Source organism: Cebus imitator, unplaced genomic scaffold (assembly GCF_001604975.1).
Source record: "Cebus imitator isolate Cc_AM_T3 unplaced genomic scaffold, Cebus_imitator-1.0 Scaffold156, whole genome shotgun sequence".
NCBI classification, from domain to species: Eukaryota; Metazoa; Chordata; class Mammalia; order Primates; family Cebidae; genus Cebus; species Cebus imitator.
In genome coordinates this window covers 3,723,746-3,732,429 of record NW_016107471.1, presented here as the reverse complement: position 1 = coordinate 3,732,429, position 8,684 = coordinate 3,723,746, and the positions used below count along the sequence as shown (strand labels likewise).

The 8,684-nt window shown below is 38.0% G+C and overlaps 1 pseudogene across 1 annotated transcript; it reads left to right on the top strand.

The window, feature by feature from the left end:
* Nucleotides 1–5,204: 5,204 nt before the first annotated feature.
* On the top strand, nucleotides 5,205–6,551 carry LOC108314569 (annotated as a pseudogene). Its single transcript, XR_001829541.2, has one exon. The product of XR_001829541.2 is annotated as a phosphate carrier protein, mitochondrial-like (transcript).
* The last annotated feature ends 2,133 nt before the right edge of the window (nucleotides 6,552–8,684 follow it).

Sequence of the window (8,684 nt, the reverse complement as noted above, 5' to 3'; positions counted from 1 at the left end):
ACAATAGTCCTACCAATCTTATTAAATAGCAATCTTTAGTCGATGTCACTCAAAACCCTTCAGTGGGCTCCCATGTCCCTTAGAGTAAAAGCTAAAATCCTTACAATGACTTACGATATCCTATATGATCTGACCCAGTTGTTTCTCTGACCTCGTATCATACTCTCCACATCCTTACCCTACTCCAGTCCCACTACAATCCTGAAAGTTCTAAAAACTCACCAAAGTTGCTTCCACCTCAAGATTTTTCAGGTGTTCTTCCCTCTGCCTGGAACATTCTTGCTGCAGATAACACTGTAGCCCAAATCGCCACCTCCTTCAAGTATGCTGAAGAGATGTTCTTTTTTTTTTTTTTTTTTAGACAGAGTTTTGCTCTTGTTACCCAGGCTGGAGTGCAATGGCACGATCTCGGCTCACTGCAACCTCCACCTCCCGGGTTCAGGCAATTCTCCTGCCTCAGCCTCCTGAGTAGCTGGGATTACAGGCACGCGCCACCATGCCCAGCTAATTTTTTGTAGTTTTAGTAGAGACGGGGTTTCACCATGTTGACCAGGATGGTCTCGATCTCTTGACCTCGTGATCCACCCGCCTCGGCCTCCCACAGTGCTGGGATTACAGGCTTGAGCCACCGCGCCCGGCCTGAAGAGATGTTCTTAGTGAGACCATTCATAGCCACAAGTCCCCACCCCATCTCCCAGCACTCTCTATCCTCCTCTTCTGTTTATTTCTCTCTGAAGCATAATCCACTTCTATGAACTATATAACTTCCTTGGTTTTTAATTTATTGCCTCTTTCACTAGACTTTAAGCTTCCAAAAACAACGGCAATTTTTCAGGGAAATGCGGTGAAGTCTGCATTTTACTCTCTTGTCTCCAGAGCACATTTGGCACAGAGAAGACACTCGAAAAGTAACTTGCCGAATGTTGAATTGAAAAGATTGTGGAGGAAAAAAATCAAATTTGAGATTCAAAAATACTTTTTCATGATTCTTGTGAAGCAAGTATCTTCTGAAGATGCAGTTAATCAATTATTCCTTTATTTTCGCTTCCAAAATCACCAAATCTTGCAGACGAAGTTGGTTTTATTTTTAAATGCCAAAAAATACTCATGACAAAAGCAGTACTGGGAAACTCTGTGAGTCCAGGTTCTATGCTTTACTCAGTCACTGACAGAAACTGAATCACATCTGAGGGTCATCCCAGCTGCTAGGGAATACTTGAGCAAAATTCTGACTTCTTAAAACTGCTGTATAAAGCCAGGGATTTTGTGACATACAACAGTTTTGCTGCCCAAAAGATGACCTACATTCAGGAGTACTTCCATTCAAGGTTACTGGATTATTTTTAGACATAAGAATCATGGAAATAAACTGCAGGTCAAAGCCCTAAAATGTGTTACGGACACACCTTGTCAATGTCAAAGAAAATATAAAGTCCGTTGTATCTTTAGACCTAATTCTACCTAAGGCTAGAAAAAAAATCTGTTCATAGTATCTTTGAGCTGAGAAGGGCCTAAAACATTGTCTCCCCTGATTCCATCCTTTTATAAATGTCCTGCATATAAGAGGTGATAAAGAAATATTTGTGGAATAAAATGAATGAAGTTAAAGGCAAGAGTTTATATGACTTGCTTTAATTCAGGCTAAAGAGCAGAAGAAGGAGTAGAACACAAATCTGGTTTTTAGTCACAGCAAACTAACTCAATAATTCAAAGAAGTAAAAAGCTGAAATTAGAATTATAAGAATTCATTCTGAAGTAAATCTGCATATTTTTAAAAAGATAAATTTTGACCAAGAAGAAAATAGACTATAACAGTGTTTCCCAGATTTACCTGATTATAAGAGTGGCATAATTTTTTTATCAGATTTTCTAAAGCCCTATCATGGAGGAGATAAATCAGAATCTGCAGGGGAACAACCTAAACATCTATTTCTTAAGTCTATACTCCAGATGATTATAGTTAAGCCAGTTTGTGGAGCAGTAGACAAAGGTCAGGTAGTTGCATTTATTTTGATCTTACCATCAGTCAATGGTGATAATTAAAAGACTGTTTTTGCTCTCAGGTCTGTTATGAAGAGTGAGGAACCAAGCTTACAAGATTTACTACAATGTGTAGCAAATTTACTACAAGATTTACTACAATTAATATTGTTACTCTCCAATCAGTAAAACAAATGCTTTCTCATTCACACTTCATTATTTTATACTTGAACCACAGATCTCTCTCTCTCTCTCTCTCTCTCTCTCTCTCCCTGTCTCTCTCTCTTTCTCTCTCTCTCTCTCTCTCTCTCTCTCTTCTTGAGATTCTGGGTTCAAAGAAAGTCCCCAGAATCTATAGTTAGAAACAAAGTTTAATCTCATAAAAATCTAAACTATCTGCAGTTAAGCTTGAAAGTATTAGCAATTCACATTCATTTGCCAAAATTCAAATATGTTTACTTTTTCAAATTTAGCTTACTTCCACTCAACAGATGTTCAATTATAGAGTTATGCTAACTTCATATTCAAGTTTTAAGTTCATGGAGTTTGTCTACCTTCTCTAAAAGAAAAAAACAAAAATGAACTGTTTCTAAACACTGTTTTTTTAAAAAGTACTGTCTATAAACTATTTCTTATAGTGACTATTTCAATATGCTTTTCCTTTTTATTTGAAACAATATTTTCAAAAATATTGGTTTGCAAAATTGTCATGCTTGTTCTTTATTTCTAGCTCCTTATCAACAAAAACTTCAGAAAAAAAGGTGAAGCAAGGTTTAAGGTAAAATTTTACACATATTGAATTTTCAAATCATCATCAATAGCATCTTAACTTTTCAATACCCCAGGTGAGAAATTAGAATGATTTTTTTCTTGAAATCAAGATGATCAGGATTTAGAAGGAGAACATAACCTTTCAAAAAATTTTAAGAAAATCAGTAATTGTTTATAGAAAAGGAGGACTTTTGAAAAGCTCTTCACAGAAGTATGCCAGAATAGGTCTTTAGGAATAGTGTTCATAAACTTTAGGAAGCACCATAAAGAGTAGGGTTTCTTTTTAAAAAAGAATATTCCAGGATCTGAACTCCATAGATTCTGTTTGAATAAGCCAATATTGTAGCTCAGGAATCAGCATTCTAACAAACATCTCAAGTAGTATTTGGACCACATTTTGAAGCTATAATTTAGGTTCTTCAACTCAAACATGGGAGAATTATATGGCAAGCTTAAGGAAATGGTGGAGACCTAGGGTAAAGTGCATATTCTAACTAGGTCCCTTAGGGCACTCTGTCTTAAATACCATTGCAAAGATAAACGGAAAATATAACTGCCCATGTCTCATTCTTGGCACTAATACTAGAAAACTAACATTTAGCCTAGGCTGACACTTCCTGTCACTAGATTAGGAAAGATCATTTCAAAGGAAGAAATCCAGAGAAATACTTTGCCTAAATGATCCAATTCTGACTCTCAATAAAATCAGAAACCTTTTCTCTTAAAATGTAATGTCGATATTAGATGGTTTGTCTGTTAAAATAATAATAATAATAATGGGCCAAGTGAACACTATTGTGCACCTTCTCGGCCCTATTTGCTCACTTACAAAGATGCTTCAAGAAAGAACACATTATGAATAGTAATCAAATAAGTAGTTAGTATAAGCAAAGTTCTAGAAAAATAAGTTCCTCCAATAAGTTCCATTTCAGGTCCAGCTTATTTCTTCAGCCTAATTTGTCTATACTTAGGAAACCAGTTAGAGCCATTTCTGTCCCTTAGCATTGGTGTTTTATGAACATCAAAAGAGCTGAAAACAAACACTACATCTTAGCATGCCTTTTCTTTTCACAATCGTGCCTCTCTAAGAGGTTAAGTTTTGCCAGGACTTAGGGGGCCCATAATGATGTTTTTCTTTTCCTTCCAATCATACGAAATAGAAACCAAAGTTGGTAGGAAGAATCAAGGACGGACTTCATCAGGCACATTAAATATATTTCTACTTTTCCTGTCAAAATGTAGACAATGCGAAGTTTAAGCGGTTGGAAGGAGGATTTTGTACAAACTGGACTTGTCCTTTAAAATTTGTAATGACATGGCTTAATCTAATGAGATATACAAATGCTACTACTAAACATTAATATGGCCCAATTTAGAATATACACATAAATTTAAGAATAAGAAAGCTTCTGCTTTGAAATCTCTAGTTTTCCATTAAATGGGAAAAAAGAGATTATAGGAAGAAATAGAGGATTTTTAATAGTCAGTGTATTATTTTTCTAAAATATGCACTATTTACAAAATCTTGGTAAAGGGACAGATTCTAGTTTTAACTTTACTGCAAACTAGCTGCATGACCTGGAATCTCATTTACTTTCTTTGATTCTCAAATTTCTTATCTTTGGTAGGGGTCTACTTTACTCAGCAATCTCTAAATTCTTTAACTAGTTGAAGACTCTCATTCCAAATTAATCAGAGAAGGCTTTTTACAACTAGTTTTATTGAGCAGTTTATAAAAAGAAATGCCTATTCTGGTAAACAAGCAGGAAAATAAAAGAATTTACAAGAGGCATTCAGAATTACTCAGGGTCTTATTTCCTAAGCCAAGTGACTGGAAATATGTTGATTTAATTTTGACAAAAATATACTCTCCAGTATCTAAAGAAAGAAAATTTTGGCTGATTAAAGATAATTCAAAGGGCTTTAGCTGTCTTCTATAAATTAAACTTCAAACAGTTCTTACAAATCATTTTACTGATTTTAAGTATTATTATTCCAACATATGGATTAAATTGCATAAGAGTATAAACAGGTCAACTATTAAGCCAAGAATGGCTGGAGAAAAAAATGATTTAGGATTTTACTTATCCTCAACTGCCTGTAATTGAATTATCTCCAAATGGGGAAAGATTTTTCTGTTCCTTATATATAAAATACAAAACTAGTTAAAATATCGGATTTTTCTAACCATCTTCATGTATTATTTTTGAAATATTTCACTAAAAAGACGACAGATGAAAATCAAGAAATGTCATGAATAATTGTATAAATGCTTCAAGAATCATTCTAGTTATGTAATATTGGGTCAGCAGGGACTTCAGATTCCATGGAATCCAGATTCTTTAATTTATAGATCAAAAACAACAAAGCATATTCAGATGAAGGGACTTATCCAAAATCACTCTGGATAACTCACTAAGCAAGTTTGCAAAAGAAAAGGCTTTTGGACACATCTTAGGGCCCGGAGGACGTTGGGCCTCTGTGAGCAGCAACCTTTCCTAGGGAGTGGCTGGGTGATGGCCATGTTAGGGAAAAGATGTTCTCGTCCGTGGCGCGCTTGGTGCAGGCGAACCCCTTCCACGTGCCTCATCTGCAGCTGGTGCACGACGGCCTCGCGGACCTCCGCAGCAGCCCTCCGGGGCCCACAGGCCAGCCCCGCCGCCCTCGCAAGCTGGCAGCCACTGCCGTGGAAGAGTACAGTTGTGAATTTGGCTCCGCGAAGTATTATGCACTGTGTGGCTTTGGTGGGGTCTTAAGTTGTGGTCTGACACACACCGCTGTCGTTCCCCTGGATTTAGTGAAATGCCGTATGCAGGTGGACCCCCAAAAGTACAAGGGCATATTTAACGGATCCTCAGTTACACTTAAGGAGGATGGTGTTGGTGGTTTGGCCAAAGGATAGGCTCTGACTTTCATTGGCTACTCCCTGAAGGGCTCTGCAAGTTTGGCTTTTAGGAAGTCTTTAACATGCTTGGGGAGGAGAATACTTATCTCTGGCGCACATTATTATATTTGCCTGCCTCTGACAGTGCTGAATTCTTTGCTGACATTGCCCTGACTCCTATGGAAGCTGCTAAGGTTCAAATTCAAACCCAGCCAGGTTATGGCAACACTTTCAGGGATGCAGCGCCCAAAACGTGTAAAGAAGAAGGCCTAAAAGCATTCTACAAGGGGGTTGCTCCTCTCTGGATGAGACAGATACCATACACCATGATGAAGTTTGCCTGCTTTGAACCTACTGTTGAAGCACCGTACAAGTTTATGGTTCCCAAGCCCCGCAGTGAGTGTTCAAAGCCAGAGCAGCTGGCTGTAACATTTGTAGCAGGTTACACAGCTGGAGTCTTTTGTGCAGTTGTTTCTCTCACTGCTGATTCTGTGGTATCTGTGTTGAATAAAGAAAAAGGTAGCAGTGCTTCTCAGGTCCTCGAGAGACTTGGATTTAAAGGTGTACGGAAGAGACTGTTTGCCGGTATCATCATGATTGGTACTCTGACTGCATTACAGTGGTTTATCTACGACTCCGTGAAGGTCTACTTCAGGCTCCCTTGCCCTCCTCCACCTGAGATGCCAGAGCCTCTGAAGAAGCAGCTTGGGTTAACTCAGTAGATAGATCAAAGCAAATGTGGACTGAATCTGCTTGTTGATCAGTGTTGAAGAAAGTGCAAAAGGAAATTTTATATATTTGACAGTGTAGGAAATTGTCTATTGCCTATTCCTGATATAATTACTGTAGTACTCTTGCTTAAGGCAAGAGTTTCAAATTTACTGTTAAAATAAACCAACTCTTTATGAAAAAAAAAGAAAAATCTTTTGTATTATTCTGCAGGAAAATTAACCTCACTTGATTTTGTTCAACTAAATGTCCCTACTTTTCTTCTGTTACTCATTGTCACTGTTTATGTGTATATATTGCTGTTTAATTTATATTCTGTTGTTTGATACATCATCACATTCACCATGAAAATCTTAAAATATTTGCCCCAACCAAGAGCCAAATTTTGTCCTAAAACTTATAAACCTAAGAGTTTCATTAATATACCAATATCAGTAGAAGCTTGGTTAAACTATGTGGAAATGGATTCAAAGGATTGTTAGTCCAGGAAATGAAGAACATAAATTTAGATCAGGCCAAAGTTATTCATACAGATACACTGATCAGAAATTCTGGATTGAAAGTGTTAGAGAGAGCATTTGGGCATGCATCTAATATCTGCTCAATTAGCTGCATTAAACTTGAACTCAACTGTGACCTAAGTTTAGTAATGAGGTTCCAAAATTTCTTTGATAAAACATAGAAGAAATAATTCAAAGATTTAGGAAGATAGAACAGTTGATATGGATTTACCACTAAGACCTATTCAAGCATCCCTGAGATGACTCAGAACACTTTCTTTATTAAAGCATTGAGAAACCCATTGTGAAGGGAAGCACTAAAACCCCTGAAAACTGCAGTTAGCTGTCCTCTATCAATTAGACCTTCATGAAGAGAAATGCTGCTATTGAAATGGGCTCCTGGACTGAGAGGTACAATCAAATCCCAGAATGACAACAGCAGCTTTTAACCACCAGAGCAAGTCAAGTGCTATTACTATAATAGAATCTAGATGATAATTAATATGGTGTTATGACAACGAGCATGACTGCATTTTTTGATGTTTGACTGCTGTCAGCTTTTAAGCCCAGCTGTCCCTCTTTCCTTTCTGCCCCCTACCTGGGCAAGCTGATAAGAAAGCCTGGGTGCTCCTGCCTTTAGCACCAGAGGAAATTCAAATCACATAAGCTCTGGTTAAACTGGACCTGCTTGTGCCTGCCCTGCTCTCCCTAGTCCCTTGTGTGAGCAATACCCTTTATCTCAAATTATTTGGTATGCGAAGCATCATTGTATTCAACATAATACCTTTCAATGGAAGGTAACACATTTCACCTTTATGTAGTGATCACAAACTAGATATGATCTGCACTGATCTTTGGTGACTCAATATGGCGTCTGTGCAAGAGAAGCCTAGAGGTGACCCCAGTGATCTTTATCTCTGATTTTCATGCCTTAGTTTTATTCCTTCCCCTTGAGTGCAGGTAGGTCTTTGCTTCTAACCAATAGAATATGGCAAAGGTAATGGATGTCTCTATCATTATTATATATTATACGGCAAAGGTTATGAGAAGTCACTCTCACCATTACTACCAGCACACACACATACTTGCTAGAAGAGAGGCTAGATAATCTCTTTGAGGTCTTGAAAGAAATAATCATGTTGGAAAACTTTGCATGTCAAGAAACTGCAGGAGGCATTTAGGAACCAACTTCAAACTCCAGCCAATAGACAGAAAAACATTCTGAGGCCCCCCGCCATAAAGCCACGAGGAAATAAATTTTGCCAACAACTTGAATGGGTTTGGAAGTGAATTCTGCCCCAGCTGAGCCTCTGGATAGAACACAGCCTGGCTGATACCTCTAAGGCAGCTTTGCAAAGCTCTGAGCAGCATACCCAACTCGGCAGTGCCCCATCTCCTAACCCGTAAAGACTGTAAGATATTATAAATCTATGTTGTCTTACATGGATGGTTGTGGCAATGTGTTACACAATAATAGAAAACTAATATAAGATTTTTTGGGGTTTTTTCAGATGGAGTCTCACTCTGTTGCCCAGGCTACAGTCAGTAGAGTCGGCTCAATGCAACCTCTGCCTCCACATTCAAGAGATTCTCCTTTCTCAGCCTCCCTAGTAGCTGGGACCACGGGCATGCATCACCATGCCCAGCTATTTTTTTTTTTTATTTTTAGTAGAGACGGAGTTTCATCATATTAGCCAGGCTAGTCTCAAACTCCTGACCTCATAATCTGCCCACCTTGGCCTCCCAAAGTGTTCAGATTACAGACATGAGCCATCGTGCCCTGCCCAGAAAACTAATATGGGATTTCTAAGACTGAGATA